Consider the following 17,822-nt stretch of genomic DNA (forward strand, 5'->3'; position numbering starts at 1 on the left):
TCTCTATCTCTCTCTCTCTTCCCAGCAAATGACCCTTCTCTAGGGCGGCGTTGAGAAGGTCTTTGAGAAGGGTGAAAACCTCGACAAAATCAACGAACAACTCATCCTCTCTATCTGATGGCTCTGCTTCTGGTTCTCCGTTTGTATCTTTCTCTAGTTATATTTATATTCCCACTCTTTGATTATGATTTACACAACGATTCAAATAGCAAAAGCAATCCCCCACCCCTAATTTTGATTTGTGTCGGGGAAAGGATAGGTCTTCAAACCCTAACCGCACCCCCCTCTTTCTTCTCGTGTGCATGAAAGTGAAGCAACGCGACACGATGATGTTCTACTTCAAAGTGTGCCTTGAAGTCGGCGATTTCACTATCTTTAGGGGCCTTAACAAGTACGACAACGATGAACTCATCAAATACGATTTTCCCGAAGACATTTGGTAACCCTAATTTTCCCATCTCCAATTTTATTTTACTTAATTTAATTTCTTCTTCATTTCCGCAAATTCTCTGCTCCCGACACAAATTATTCACATGATCACTGAAAGCGCAAGACACTCATGGATGCACACTTATTTCTATTAACCTTTTAGCATTTCTCAACTTTAATTTGTAGAAGTAAAAAATAAAACAATTAGTTCCATTAATTTGACTAAGCTCCTTATTTGATTTCATTTCAATAATAATTTGGTTTTGTAGTTGAAAAGGTTACTGAAGTTCGATGGTACATTCTTGGCAAGGATCAACAACAGATTGGCCCTTACGCCTTCTCTGAGTTGCACGATGAGTTAAGTAATTTGAAACTGTTTATTTTTTTTAATGAAGTGGAGTGGAGCTAGGGCTAGGTATTGTATATTTTGATTTTTGTTGTTTGTTCCCCAATTAATTAAGTGAATTTCGAGGCCTGAGACTTTGAGCGCATTTGTTTTATGGTGAAGTTGAAACCTCTATTTGTCATATTTACATGGAAATTGATGTGGATAGAGCATTTCTTGAATGGATACTTCTTTGAAAATACGTTTGTGTGGTCTAAAGGAAGGAGTGAGTGGCAGCCCTTGTCCTCGGTTTCTGACCTGTGGGCTCAAATTAACTAGCAGGGACTTGATTTTTGAACCATTAGCATGACTTTTCTCCTCTTTCACTTAGGATTTTCTATTATTATTATTTGTATTTTTTGTTCTTGTTGTTTGCGGAGCTTATAGACTGACTTGTTATGTAAACTTCACACTCCAAATGTGCAGTCCTGAGAGTGAGTGTTTAGATGTCCCACATAACTGATGCACAACACAACGGGAAAGCAATTTATGGCCTGGTAACAGTCAAATAGTTCAGTTTTCCCAATAGTTTCTTGTATCTTTATGGATGAATATTAGTAATGATGGACGGTGGATGTAGACTACTGTAGAACTAAAAAAGCATGGTGGCTGTAATAATGAAGAATAATTTATATGCATACTAAACAAACTGCAAAGAAAACAAAAAAGTGAGAACCATTGAGTAGAGATCAGAGGGGTGGACAGAGATTCAGAGAACATAGAGGAAATGAGGGATTGCTAGTCTGTGGGATGCATATAACAGGAATAGAGAGAGACTCATAAAACAAGAACAAAGAGAGACTTAGAGGATATAGACAAATAGAGAGATTGGAAAAGGAAACAAATGAAAGTATTAGAGTAAAAGACTGAAACAAAGAAACAGGTTAAGGAACAGAGAGGTTACCTATGAATACAAAGATATTCATTCTCCAGAGATGGGTTATTAATCGAAGGTTGTCTCCTACGCCAGAGATGTTCAATCAAATAGGTTTCGTTCCAACTTCGAGTTTGTGTTTGCAGAAGACACGAGCATAACATGTTTGGATTTTCCATGTTTAAACACGTCCAGGGTCCCTGATATTGCACCTCCATCAATCTCCTCAAAGGAGTTGCCACCTTAGGACAAGGTCTTTTTTTATTCTTAGTATATTGTATCTGTGATATTATTTGTGTAATTTTTTATTTTCTTATTTGTTGTTGGTCTTTACTGTGGTCACATTTGTAATCTAATGCTTTTGTCATATTTCTAATTTTTTAAAGCTAGGACAAAAAGTATTAGGTGGAACTCTAAAGATGAACTAAAGAAGGTTTGTTAATTATTATTTCTTTCTTTTGAATGTGCAGAAAGAAAAAATTTCCATACACTCTCTTCATTTTTTTTTCTCAATGTTTATATTGATAGGCAACTCAGGTTATACTTGCCACTGATGGGGATACACCAGGTCAAGCCTTGGCTGAGAAGCTTGCACACCACATTGGAAAAGAAAAGTTAGAATGTTTTTGTCTTGATTTTATTACTTATATAAATTCTCATAATCATTGATCTATTTGAGAAAATCTCATGCAATTATGCTTTCAATTAGTAGATGATGCCAACAATTATTTGATAGTAGTTTCATTTTACTTTATTTGTGTTGTGTATTCATTGTATTTGGGTGAGTAATTTTGAAGCAAGAAATTGGCCAAAATATTGTATAGGTAAACTACTTTTTAGTTGCTTTTGCATGTTTTGTTCAAAAGAATTGCTTGTTAAGAAAAAAGGACATTCCTGTAAATCTTTTATGTGATATTGATATTGTTATTGTTTCAAAAAGATTATGAATGAGTGAAAAATCATATTATGAATGAAGGGGGACTTGTGCGTGCAAGGGGATCATTGCAAGTGAAGGGGAAAATGTCACCATGAGAGGCTAAACCCCCTCTGTGGGAGCCTAGCAATCAACGTCCTTGTAATGTAACTTCTTTTACTATCTATTAAATGTAATTTCTATTTCTATTGTCTCTTTTCTATTCTTCGTCTTTATTGTATGGTCTGGTCATCCATGCATTCATTTTAGGGGTTATACATTGAGAAATGGTAATTTCTAAAGAACTAGGAAATGACATCTAAACAATTCATTGCTAGGGATAGAGTGACTTTGCTTTGCCTTTGCATACATCTCCATGCTTCATGCAATTTAGTATTCTATCTTTGCAAATGGATTTGGGAGAGAGAATAGATAAATTAGGCTCTTCATCGTGAGGGATCATGATTGAGTGTCTTAGTAGATATGAGTGAAAATTGAGAAAACATTAAAGAGAAAAAAATATTAATATTGCATCAAGGGTAGTTAGGCATGCTAGGCCCCAACATATTTAAATTCTAAAGCTATCTTTTGCATTTAATCTTGTTTATTTTATTCTTTTTCCCTTTTAATATCAAATTCTTTCTTTATTCTATCCATTGTATTTTTTTATCTCTTGCTTACAAATTGGGTATTCATCAACGTAAGTACAAACAAAGTCCTTGTGGACTCGACACTCGGACTTCTATTTTAATTTTACTACTTGTGATAAATTGGTACACTTGCCAACGAGTTAACAAGTTTTGCATGTGATTATTGTTTGATTTTGTATCCCAAATATGATTTTTTGTTCATTCATAATCTTTTTGACAATGGTTACTCTTAACTTGCTACATGTTTCCATACATGGCTTGTTATTGTTAATGTTTATATTAGTAGACTAGATTGGAAAGTTGGAAACTTAGGAATGCAAACTCTAGGTTATAATTATACATATTAATGGCCGGTGTATGCTATTTATGTTGGTCTAGTGTGCTTTATATTATGTTTGTATGTAATTCTACTTCTTTGATAACTGTAGCAACCTTATAACTTATTCACAGGTTCTCATGTATTTGGGCCTTGATGCACTCAAGGAAGTGATTGAGAATACAAAATTATATCCAATACATGGATTGTTTAACTTCAAATATTACTTTGATGAGATTGATGCATATGACCACCGAACCTTAGGATATGATGTTGGCATCACAACTAGGTGGAATAATCCGAATGACTTGTACAACGTAAGGACAATTTATTACATGGCTATATTTTCTTAATATCATGAACTAAATAAGCTTCCTGAAGATTTTGAAATATAGAATGATAGATAATTGATAACCGCTAATTATGAGTATATTTTGGAGTTAAATTATATAGGAATTTATAATTTTTCTTTCCTATTTTCTCCCTTTTTGAGCAAATAATTGTTAAATTAGCATCATTTAAGTTTTTGTGAAGAGAATATTAAGAGTGATGAATTTATGATGATTAGTGAGTAAAATAAAGCCTAAAAAAGCATGATAATTAAGGAAAACAAACTAATTAAAGAAAGCAGAGCTAATTAACAAAAGCAGACTAATTAAGGAAAGTAAGACTAATTAAGAAAATAGGCTAATTCAGGAAAGTAAAGACGGACTTAGCGTGAGAAACCCGCTTAGCTAAGCTAATCTGCGCCTATAACAGAAGAAGAGAGAAGAAGAAAAACACACACATAACTTCCAAGAGAATACAAGTCCTTATAGAAGGCAAATGTTAGAAGAAGGATAAGTAATCATTAGGAGTCATTGCTTCCTTCCATCCCCTTTTCTTATCGTATTCCCCTTCACTAAATATTTCTCTCTTTCAATTGTAAAGTCTCCTATGACTATGAGAGACTAAACCCTTTTTGTTGGGAATTTGGCAGTCAATTACTCTTGATGTAATTTATCTTCCTATCTATTTATGAATATTACATTTGCATTATCTTTTATTGTGCTTAATATTATTGTTTGTGGCTTGATCATCCATTTGCATGATAAGTTTTAGGGATAGCGTTGGGAGACTGTTATTTTCTAATAGGACTGGAAAATGGTATCTAAATAAAGTCATCACTAGAGATATGTTGATATTTTTTTAGTCTGTTATACATCTCTATTCTTAATGCACTTTACTATTTTAGCTCTGCAAAGGGATTTGAGAGATAAAATAGACTCTTTCATGCGGGGGACCAAAGTTAGAGCATACTAATAAATGTAGGTGTAAATTAAAATAATTATAAATAGAGAAAAATCATTAACGTTACATCAAAGAGTAGCTCTGGTAGGCTAAGTTCTCAACATTCTCATCTTTTAAATTTACTTCTATAATATTATTGGGTTCGCTAATTTTTCTGTCTTTACTTAATCAATTTAGTTTTTTTTTTTAAATTTATTCTATTATTTGATTTAATTTTTTGTCAATTTAAATTACTGTTTTTCTCATAATCTTTTTAAATTAATTTTCTTTAACTTTTTTTACTAACAAAATATTCATCTACCTAAGTACAAACAAAGTTCCTATGGATACAATACTCGTACTTCCATTTTAACTTTACTACTTAGGACGAATTGATCCACTTGTCAATCCATCAACAATAATAATATACTATTGTTCAAGCATTAATTTCTTATGCAATCAATCAAGATATGGTATTATGCCTACTTGCCATTCTACTTTTCGACCTTGAACATTTTCCTCATCTTGCTAAGGGTGACCACCAATTAATTTTATCTACTTTAGTATTAGTTGCATAATGTTGTGTGCACAACATTCATCATATACTTTCCATAATGCCAAATTGTGTTATAAATTTATATATTTAATTATAACTTCATCAGTATCCTAAAATTTCAAATATTTGGTCTTACCATTGATAATTTATTATTTTAATTTTTTTTTAAAAAAGTACATTCTAAGACGATTTTTGGAATTCAGCCCTTTCTACATTTTCTTATAAAAAAGACCGTCTTAGAATTGTCAATTTATTTTGAATTTTTTTAAAAAAACATTTTAAGATGGTTCATTGAAAAATTATCTTAGATTGTAGACATTTTAAGACTGTTTTTAGATAAACCGTCTTAGAATTCTTTATTTTTTTAAAACAATACATTTTAAAACGATTATTTGTCTAAAAACAATTTTAGAAATGATAGTTTTTCTAAGACAATTTTTTAAAAACCGTCGTGGAAAGTTAAAATCTTCCATGACGTTGGCTTCAAAACTGTTTTTGAATGTGCCAAAGAACCTTCGTCGAAAGCTCTTTTTCCAATAGTGTATTGTAATAATAATAAGAATAAGATGAGTTAAATGCATCTTTGGTCCTTGCAATTTAATATTTTTATTTTTGTTTTTGCAAATCTTTTTTCTGTTTTAGTCCTTATAAGTAGTGTTTTCAATAACGGTTTTTTAATGTTCACACTACTAGAAAAAAATGATTTTTGACGACAATGATTTTATGTCGGTTGATTAAAAATCGTCTTAGAAAGAAAGACAATGACATTTTCGTAAATAAAGACAACTATTCTACGACGGTTTTGCAAAAACTGTCTTAAAAAAATACCAATCTAAGACAATTTTGCGAAGACTGTCTTAAAAGAATTTTGATTGTTTTTAATAGACCCTTTAGTCTTTCGTGCCTCTCTGCATTCTCACTTCTCTAATGTCCTAATTTATTAGGTCAACGCTTCACACCCGTGGTTATGGCTTTGCCCTTTTTTGGGTTCCTCTCATTTCTAAAATCGAAACCGAAACCATTTGTGGTGAACCAGTGGATCTCAAAGGTCAAAGATGGCTAACATCTTCTCGAAGATGAGCTTTAACTTTTCTGCAAATATGTACTCTTCTGTCTTCGATTCCGTGTTGTTGCTCCAAAACCCTTTCTTGCCCAACCTTTGCTTTGTTTATTTTACCCCTTTTTTGTTTATTAAATAGGAACCTGATTATGCATTTTGTTCTCATCGCCTTTTTGATCCAAGCCTTTGTTCTTCTCACGGTTTTGTCCCCTTTTCTTTGGATCTTTTTGGGGAAACTGATGCAATCCTACCCCTCAAGGGCATTGGATAGAAAACTCCAAGAAGATTGGGCCAGAGATGCAAGAGAAGACCCTAGGATTTTTATGAGCCTTAGGGTAGATTTCGGGTCCATGAGCTAAGTATGAGTCCACTTATCTTTGTACATATTAGATTAAGGTTTCATTATTTTTGGACCTTGTATTTAGGGCTCCATAATGTAGGTAAGATACCCTAAAATGTAGGATTTTTCAGCCCTTATATTTTACGGCACCTACACTAGTTTTTTGTATTAGGGGTAGTTTTGTAATTTCATATGCATTAAGTGAATATTGATGTGTGTGTTGGGAAATAAATTTAATTAAATTTGGAGAAGCCTAATCCAATTAAATTTTAGAGGGGGAGGTGAACATTTGCTTGCTACACCCCATTGTCACATCATATAGTCACACTTTGTCCATGTCTTTCATGTTTTACATGCCTCATGACACCTAAGCACACTTAGTGGAGAATCTTGGACTTGATCTTGGATTAGTGGGCTGAACCATAACTAAAATTCACTAATGATAATTAGTGAAATTTTGGCTCCACAAATTCAATTTCAAATTCAAGTGAAATTTGAATAGAAATTCAAATTTTCCTCCAATTTTGTGTGACACTTAGGCTATAAATAAAGGTCATGTGTGCGCATTTTTTCAACTTTGATCATTTGAGAATTACACTTCAAAGTTCAGACCTCTTTTGAGACACAAAATTTTGTGCTCCTTCTCTCCCTCTCTCTCCACTCATATTCTCATACCTTCAAGCTCTTATTCATGGCTTCCTATGGTGGTGGGCTTCTTCTTGACTCATCTTCTCCTTGAAGTGGTGTCTCCAATCATCTTTTTTCGTTCTTCATTCCACTGTCATTAAACTTCAAGAAGCAAAGGAATCCACTGATGAAGAAGATCCAAGGCCTACAAGCTCCACATGGAGCTACATCAGAAACAAAATTCTTAATGCTCTCTTTGCTTCTTAACTTCGTATTATGTCTTGAGATTTTTTTTCTTAGTTTGAAGATTTTGTTTATTTTTCGTTGTTTCTGATTACATTGTTTTGTAGCCTTTGATGAAATTTCAACTTCCAAAACAAGATGATGGTTTTGATTATTATAGGAATAGTAGTCAGGATGAGAGCAGAGACAACCAAGGTAGACATTGTTTCTATATTTGAGGGTTTTTGTTTATATGAGAGACTTAGCTACTAGGATTCTCATGATTGTATGTAGATATTACTGTTTGGCTAATGAGTTGTTGTTGGTTTAAGAGCTTGGACTTAGTTTGTGTTCTGTATCTTTGTGATGCTTCCATGAGTAGGTGGGGGGATTACAAATCACAGTAATGGGAATGTGCATGAAAAGGAAGTGAATTTGTTCAAGAAGAGAAGGTGGTCTCTAAATAGTGACAACAAGGAAAAGAGCAGTTTTTACGGGGCACACATGATGGAGGAGCAATATCGATCGATGCTGGGAGAGCATATTCAGAAATACAAGAGGAGGTTTATGGGTGCCTTAAGTAGTCCTGTCCAAAATCAGGTTATTGCTCCACTTGTGAAAAGCAACATAGTGGAGGAGGATTACATGTGGCAGAGAGTACATCAGAATGGATGAATGATTCCAGTTCTCAAAAACGTGGAAACTACCATGATGCAGATTTCTCGTCGCAATATGGCACTGATAGGTTTGCCTTTTCTACTCTATTTCCTTTTATGGTGTTTGAGTTTTTTAATCATGAATCATGGTTTAAGGTGGCTTCTAATTCAACTCATAAATTCAGTTTGAAAATGCCTGATGTTGATTTGAATTCCTCCATTTCGGAGGGGGTAGGGGGAATTATAAGGCGATCTATTTTGTCTAAGGGAGGAGTATTACAGGTTTATTATGTGAAGGTTTTGGAGAAAGGTGACACCTATGAGGTATCTATCATATAAAATGAATTGATGTTTTCCCTTTTACATTCTCCCTTATTTTTTATCATTAGCTTTGTGTCTTTGGATTGCTTCAGATCATTGAAAAAAGCCTACCTAAGAAGCAAAAGGTGAAGAAAGACCCTGCTTTGATCGAGAAGGAGGAAATGGAAAGATGTGGAAAAATTTGGGCAAATATTATAAGAAGAGAAATACCAAAGCATCATAGGAACTTCACTATTTTTCATTGAAAACAACTCATTAATGCCAAAAGGGTCTCATAGACTTGTCAAAGAGAGGCATTGCCCTAAATACATTTTCTATTTGTTATATTTTGTATTGATTTGTGGTGTATCAAGAATCGAGTTGTCTAGTCTAAAGATTTTGATGGTAGGTTTTGTATTCAACTTTTTGTCTACAGTAATTTATTACTTATATGGACCTATTTTTCTTTCATGTCAGAATAAGAGTTAGTAGATCCCTTAAATGGACAAGGACTGCTGGTATACGCACCCGAAAACTAGCTAGAGACATGTTACTGTTCTGGAAATGAATAAACAAGGATATGATATTTCTTAATTCCTTCCTGAAATTATTGATTTGATGGTGCTGGATATTGAACTCTGGAAGATAGTGTATTTCAAGAAGTCATCTTTTTTATGTAATTATGGTGACCTTTAGTGTTACATGATTGTTGCATACCTTCTAGTGTATGTCATTATGTCTGTGTGTATTTCGTTGATGCTTGTTTATCTTATGGATAACAGTTTTTGAAATCTCTTTTCATTGAGATTATTGAAATGATGTCACAGTTTTTTAAAAGTAGTGGTAATGATTGATCCAGGTGGTATTGTTCACCATTTTCAAACCATGGTATTTAATTTCGGGTCTAAGCTGCTCAATTTAGGTGTTTTTTGTCTTTTTGAGATAGAGAAAAAATTGATATTCTTTTAATAGATATCACACCTACATCTTGACTCTAAACATAAAATGGGTGGTCAATTTGGTAGACATGCAGATACAACAATGTGTACTTGGATTTATCTTTCAAACTAGAATATTGTCATGCTAGTGTACATTTTCATTTGTATGTTAGACTTGAATATGCTGTAATTTTTTTAATTTCATTCCTTACACAAATAGAAGTTGTTGAAGCTTTGAGGCATGAACATGAGCTTCGAGAAGCAAAAAGGCAATAACAAAGGCTTAATTTTCTTATACAATTGATTAAGTTGTACAACCACTTTATGTAGAACAAGTCAAACTTACTATCTTCAGAAACTTTACCCAAGGAAGATGAAGGTGCAGATGATCAAGATGCATTGGTTGACTCTTTAGATGCGATGCCTGACGAGGAGGAAGATCCTGAATAGGCTGAATTGAAGAATGAAGCTTTGAAGGTTGCACAAGAAGCAGTTTCTAAGCAGAGAATGTTGACAAGTGCTTTTGACACTGAATGCTTGAGTCTGCGCCAAGCTGGTGAAATTGATCCACTTCCACCAAATGTTGTTGGAGCAAGTAATATTGATTTGCAAACCCCGTGAGTTTCTTTTATCTCTTTATTTGTTGTTGTGTAAATTTATTTCTATACTTCATGGACATATGTAATTGTACATATGCAAAAAAATAAAAATTAATGTTCATCTGGATAATATTGGGAAATGAGTTAAGCAATATTGTATTCATTTGAATTAAGCCTTTTGTGTCGATGTGTTGCAGCTCCACCATGCTAGTGGCATCCACTGTTCAGACACCTGAATTATTTAAAGGGGTTCTTAAAGAATATAAGCCAAAAGGTCTTCAGTGGCTCGTTAATTGTTATGAGTAGATTGTTAAGCAATCCTTAATAAAGTCTCAATGATTTATTTCATTTGGTTGTTAATTTGAAGGCTTTTGGTATCTTTCAAGGTTTAAATGTTATTCTAGCAGATAAGATGGGACTTGGAAAGACCATTCAGGCCATGGCTTTTTTGGCCCATTTAGCTGAGGTAGCTATTCAACCACATGTTTTGGTACATTACTGTGACTTTTTTTTAACATATTTGTCCCTTTTAGGAAAAAAAATATATGGGGACCTTTTTTGGTTGTTGCACCTACTTCTGTATTAAATAATTGGAATGAGGAACTTGAGCGCTTCTGCCCTGAACTGAAAAGACTTCCATATCAGGGTGGGCTTTTAGAGCGGACATTACTTAGGAAAAGTATTAACCTAAAGGATCTTTACCGTAGGTAATTTTAATTTTTGTTGTATTTTTTTAGGGTAAATAGTCACTTTTGTTCTTGAATGTGTAAGTCACTGATTAATGCGTCCTTAAAAGATGAAAATACAAAATTTAGTCACCGAAAGTATAACAAGTGTGACAAATATATCCAACCGTTAACTTCCGTCTGTCACCGTTAATAAAAATAGCATATGTGACATAGATGAACAAATTTTTTACTAAAATGATTATAAACGTAACCATCTCTAATTGTCAGCATATATGCATATTTGTCATATAATATTTTTTTTAACTTTTTGTCCTCCCATTCCGTTGACAAATGCGTCTTTCAAATATGAAAATACAAAATTTAGTTCCCAAAAGTATAAAAAATGCGACAAATATATCCGGACATTAATAGTAAATTGTGACTAATTATTATAATTTGAAAAATTTTATAATGATTGCGACAAAATTTTGGGAGAGCTATATCACACTGATAAGTATCTGTTTCTGTTATATAATTTTTAAGCTATCAATACAATTTTTTTTACTGTAAAACAATAAGAAAATAATTATTTTTGTTTAATCAAGCACTATTTATTTAATTGTTTTTTTCTATAAATTTTTCATAATAAAATATAAATGTCTATTAGTATATGCAATGACATCAAATTATAAATTATAATAAAAGTTTGTTGATTTTTAAATTAATTTTTTTAAATCATACACAATTATTTTTTATTGATTGATTATTTAAAAAATCATAACATTAAAAAAATCATTCCGAAGGAGGTGAGTATTTTTTTTATAAATTAAAAGTGTCATTGCAATTGTAATTTTTTCTAAAAGTTATTCATGGATCTAATTTAACCATAATGTTTTACAATAAACATTTTTTTTATTTGAACCTTTCATCAAGTTTGAAAGTATGAAAAAATTATTTACGAATTTATAAAATGAGTATTCTTTTTCTTTTAGACTCAATTTAATTTATGGATTTTTATCATTAATTTAAAGTTAATAAAGCAAATACAAAAGCAATTATTTATTATATTTTTTCTTATTTTTTTTTTACTTTCACCTCTTTAACCTTAATTCTATGATCTGAATTTCAGTTAACAACCAAATCAAAATTTTAAATGTACACTAACTTTTGTTTGTTATTTGACATGAGTTAAGTTAAAAAAAATATTAAATTACTAATTTGATCCTTTTGTCACAATCATTATAAATTTTTCCAAATTATAATAATTAGTCACAATCTATTATTAATGTATGGATATATTTGTCACACTTTTTACACTTTCGGAGACTAAATTTTTTATTTTCATCTTTCAGGGATGCATGTGGTAATAAAGTGAAAAAACGAAAAGTCAAAAAAATATTATAGGACAAATATGTCCACATGCTGACAATTAGAGATGACTACGTTGACCATCATTTCATTAACAAATTCGTCTCTCTGTGACACGTATGCTATTTTGTTAACGGTGATAGACAAAAGTTAACTGCCGAATATATTTATTGTACTTTTTATACTTTCGGAGACTAAATTTTGTATTTTCATCTTTTAGGAACACATTTGTCAACAAATTATAAATTCAAGAACAAAAGTGATTATTTACCTTTTTTTTAACTTTGAAAGAGGCAAGGGACAGTAATGACTTTCTACATAGGTTATTATTTGAGAAAAATGGACTTTTTTTTAATCAAATGACACTAACCCTGGATATTTCGATACATATAAATTTGGTTTGTGGAATGCAGTCTCCCTTGATACCTTTATGTTTATTGATGTGTTTTAGAAAAAATTGTCAAAATAAGGATTTCCTTCTAAAATTGATTTATGAAGTAAACGAAAGATGATAATTTACTGGTGCGACTTTTTATTTTCACTAAGAATATTGATTGAACCTATGAGTAATGATGGTCAGATGGTGGATTTAGTAAGGCAAAGTTGAGAATAGGGTGGAAAAAATGTTGGAGTATTTTACTTCATTTTTGTTGTTACTTGCCGAGTAAGGGGTAAGGTAGATTTCTAAGAAAGGAAATAAATTGCCTTGAGCTGGTGTAATTCAAAAAGGAAGAAAAATTATGCTCAAATAAGGTTATTTTTCTCAATATAAGAACCTTATGTATTCTGGAATTTGCTGCTCATTTTTTTTTAATTAACTGTGCTGGGAATGTCAGCGATATTTTTAGTCTAGAATGTGCACATATGACATAGGATACAAATACAATACGACACAACCATAACAATATATGACATTTTAAAAAGTATAGGACTCGACTTGACTGTAATACAAGATATAAAATTAGTATAATATTAACATATAGCACAAATCTAGAATCAAAAGAGCAAATCAATGAATGTTTTAAAAGTAAGCACAAGTCCTTGTAGATATAATTTTAAAATTTCTTAAGTTTATTTAATTATTATTGTGATATTCCTATCTGATAAAATTTTAAAAGCAAAGCAAAAAAAATATTATAAAATGCAGCTAGGAGTATTTCAAAGTAGTTATGGGACAAAAATGAAATCCAAAGTAAAGGACAAAAAGTATAGTTTTGCCAATTTTTAATTGTATTTAAATTTGAAAACTAAACAAAAATTGGTGTAAAAACTTTTGAAGTTCCTTAAAATTAGGAGCATTTTGTAATTGGTGCAATTTTGTTTTTGAAATGAAATGATGGTTTTCTCACTTTTAAGTTATTGTGAAACAAAACATTTGGTTTTTTAAGAAAGTAAAAAAAGGATGTCAATGGTGGAATCCCCTTTCTTGGTGTTGAAGGATTTGGTCAATATGAATACACTACTCATATGCTGATTTTGGCCCTCACGTCCCAAAATAAGCTCCATTGTAATTTATCATTTTAGTCTTTAATTTTCATTCCTCTTATTTCTATTGTAACTATACCTTGTGTATTTACCAGGGAAGCTAAATTTCACATTCTCATCACAAGCTACCAGCTATTAGTATATGATAAGAAGTATTTTCGTCGCGTGAAATGGCAATATATGGTTTTAGATAAAGCCTAGGCTATCAAATGTGCAACCAGGTTTGCTTAAATCTTGTTTCTGCGGTGCATAAGTGTTACACATCATAATCAGAGGGTACCGTTAGCAAGGGGGACACAGGAGGTAGATAGCAGCATGTGGGTGTCATTAGGAAGGCCCAAAAGGAGAGTAACCCTTCCCTCTCACCTAGAGGACTACGTCCGTTAACGGTTAGCCATGCAGATCGCGTAGACTCAAGTTGTAGTAGTTAGGGTACATAATAAGCTGCGATTATTAGAAGGTTCTCTCGGGATCGAACAAGCTTAGCAACCGTTGGTGGGTACTCTCAAAATCAATCCCAAGGGATTGAGCTGGATGTACAAAGGGATGAAGGGTGTGCGACAATGAAGGTGTGTGGAGATGGGTATGGCAGCCATGGAAGGCGGCCATGGGCTCTCAACGAGAGCACCAATGCTATGCTTGGTATTCGAGGCCCAAGAATCCTCCCACAGAAAGAAGAAAAGAAATATCGGAATGTGTTATTCATGCTTATTAACAGAAGATACAAACATTTATATGGATGCCTCCGCGATTCTAACAACCTAACAACCTCTAACGGCCTAATGGCCACGCTTACTGCAACTAGGTTCGAGAACCTTCTAACAATCACAACTTATTATGTACCCTAACTACTACAACTTGCGTCTACGCGATCTGCATGGCTAATCGTTAACGGACGTAGTCCTTTAGGTGAGAGGGAAGGGTTACTCTCCTTTTAGGCCTTCCTAGTGACACCCCCGTGCTGCCATCTACCTCCTGTGTCCCCCCTGCTAACGGTACCCCCTGATTATGATGCGTAACAATAAGTGAGTGACATCTATTATTAATTGATAATTGTTCCAGCCCTTGTTTTTTTTTAAAAAAAATCAGATTAATTATTTTATATTGTGCGTTTCTTTAGGATTGTGTTTTCTACAATTTTGTATGTATTTTGTTAATTGTGTGGTCAATCAAGAATTTATATTACTATTAACACATTTTTATGATTTCCCTTTTTAAATTTTTTTATTTGGTAGTATAAGATTGGTTCATTTTGAAATAAGGATTGTTGTGATTCAATTGTGTGAAGTTATTTTTTCTTCCCACCAAGGGTGTGCCTGTAATACATATTATTCATCAACTATGATAGGAATGCAACCATCCAGAGTTGTTCGAAAGGAGTGAGGGAAGCACATACCTTTACTTTGGTTTAAGTGGCATATTATATTCAATTTCATAGTGTCAAAACATGAATATTACGTACGCTGATGGACATGAGTCACCCCACGTAGTTATTTAGCACAATAGTAATTAGAGGGGAACATCTATTTTTTTCTATTTAAAGTTGATATTATTATTATTAGTTCTATTATTATTATTATTATTATTATTATTATTATTATTATTATTTAAGGATATATGAAATTGAAATAACATGTGACTAGGAATAGAAATTTGAGATTAATGGTAAGAAATATATATGAATTTCATTTATTTTTTATATAAAATATATTTTAAGATGGTTCTTTGAAAAATCGTTTTAAAATGTTTACCTTCTAAGATGATTGTTTGGGAAAACTGTTTTAGAAGTCTCAGAATATTTTAATTATTTAAAAAAACATTCTAAGCCGATTTTTTAAGAACCGTCGTGAAAAGTCAACTTTTTACGACGTTATCTTTGAAGACGGTTTAAAATTTCTTTGAATGCGCAAAATAACCATCGTCGAAAGTATGTTTCCCCGTAAGGTCAAAACCTTTTTTTTTACTATATAAAACACTTTAGATATGAAAGCAAAACAATTACATTTTGTAAGAATAAAATGAAAAATATATATTTGCTAGAACAAAAATGAAAAAAACACTAAATTATAAAGACAAAAAATATATTTTAACATATAATAATAATAATATATTATAAAAGTAAAATACAAGTACCTAGTCAAGTGGTACCAATATAATAGCAAGATAAATGATTCCTAGCATAGTAGCATATGTTCATAAGCACATTGATTTGTTTTAGTTTTTTCGCTTTACAAACAAATTTTTCCTTCGTGAAGGATGATGTTATCTCTTTGAAATTTGTTGTTGCTTAGTCTTGTGCTTCTGCAGGGCACAACAAAAACTAGCCATTAAATGTTGTCATCGTCTTCAAAAGTCTAAACCAATGGAACTCTTCAAAAACTAGCCAATAAGGAACCACACTAAGCCCACTTACCTAAATGACTATGCATAAGGGGGGACAACATTTGTGCTCCCCATTTTGTTAGGGGACAACCATAGTGCTCCCTCAATTCTGTTGTAACATAATTGCTATAGTTTGTTAAGTACTAATAACAATGTAAGCCTATAAATATCAAGCAATGAATGAGAAGAAGACATAGAAGAATTATCAACTATCTGTTAATGTAGTTAGCATAATGTAGCTTAGCCTTTGTCCCTAACAATTTGGTCTAACCTGTCCCTTCCCTACCACCCTCCAATGGTGGAAGTCGACCTTTCCTCATCCAGCTTTGATTGCCTTGAGGCTGCCATCGTCGAACTCAATGCAACTCAACTTGGTTTCGTAGTGACCCAAGCCTCCATGATCTTCAATCTCGATGCCATTCTCTTGAAACTGGATACCATGGTACCCAGCCAACGCTCCCCATTTTCTTCTTCGGTGCAGTCACCATCGACAGATGCCCCCATGTCGATTCCTTTCCTATGCTGACTTTGATTCCATGTCGCGCACCCAAGTCAACATCACTCCCCATGGTAGCTTCCCATGGAAGCTCCATAATGAAGTCACACATGCTCGAGCATGCCAGCTCCATCTCCCTCAATCACCAACAACCCCGTCTCTCCTCTCTTAGTTTCTCTCCTTCTTGCTTCTGTCACAGCTAGAGGAACATTCGTAGCACGGTCTCTCGCTTTGGCTTTGTCGGACTCCTTCTTGCACCCGCCGTTCTCACCATGGTTTGTGTCGTCGACCCTCAACCTCTTGCTCTGTCCATCATCAACGACGATGCCCACCGCCACACTTGCCACCACATCCACCACCACCACCGAAGCCATCGCCTCCACCTCCACCATGGCTGGCACGGGTTGAGCTTCGTCGACACGAGTGTTACGGCTGTCACGGTCGTGGTCATCAACATTGAAGCTAAACCATTTTAACAAAAGGATAGCCATTCAACGAAGAAGAACGTAAAACATAACAGTAGATTCCAATTGCAGCAGTCTTCATCAACTAGACCCAAACAGGCCCACAAACAAAGCAACTTTACTCACGTACCTCTTTTTTTTCTTTCTTTCTTTCTAAATCCACCCCCTATTCAGTTTATTTTTATTGTCTAACCTTGAGGACAAGGTTGGTTTTCCAGCGATGGGTATTGATAGCAATAGCAGGACCATAGGAGACATAACAACTACCCGACCAATAAGGAACTGCACCAAGCCCACTTACCTGAATGACTATGCATAAAAGGGGACAACATTTGTGCTCACCATTCTATTAGGGGACATCCATAGTGTTCCCTCAATTCTGTTGTAACATAATTGTTATAGTTTATTAAGTACCAATAGCAATGTAAGCCTATAAATATCAAGCAATGAATGAGAAGAAGACGCGAAAGTATTATCAAATATCAGTTAGTGTAGTTAACATAGTGTAGCTTAGCCTTTATCCCTAACAATGTAACAACTCAATCTAATAAAATATGATTTTTATTTGTAATTTGAATTTATTAGATTAGATTAAGCATAATTTCTTAGGTTAAAATACTCTTACCTAAATTAGTACCCCCTTATCTCCCTTATAGGCAGTATCTAACATGGCAAAGCAATGCAAACAAAAATTCCAAGGACTCAAGGTCCACTATAGATAATTATACACCACCTTATATGTATTCGTATACTTTCTTATATTGAAAGTCAAGTCAACTTTTATATACACATTTAGGCTTAAATGTGCCATACGAATTGAACTCA

At 33.1% G+C, this 17,822-nt stretch overlaps 1 pseudogene; it reads left to right on the plus strand.

Annotated features, from left to right (window-relative positions):
* Positions 1-1,260: 1,260 nt before the first annotated feature.
* On the plus strand, positions 1,261-13,886 carry LOC114420411 (annotated as a pseudogene).
* The last annotated feature ends 3,936 nt before the right edge of the window (positions 13,887-17,822 follow it).

Source organism: Glycine soja, chromosome 7, assembly GCF_004193775.1.
Source record: "Glycine soja cultivar W05 chromosome 7, ASM419377v2, whole genome shotgun sequence".
Taxonomy (NCBI): domain Eukaryota; kingdom Viridiplantae; phylum Streptophyta; class Magnoliopsida; order Fabales; family Fabaceae; genus Glycine; species Glycine soja.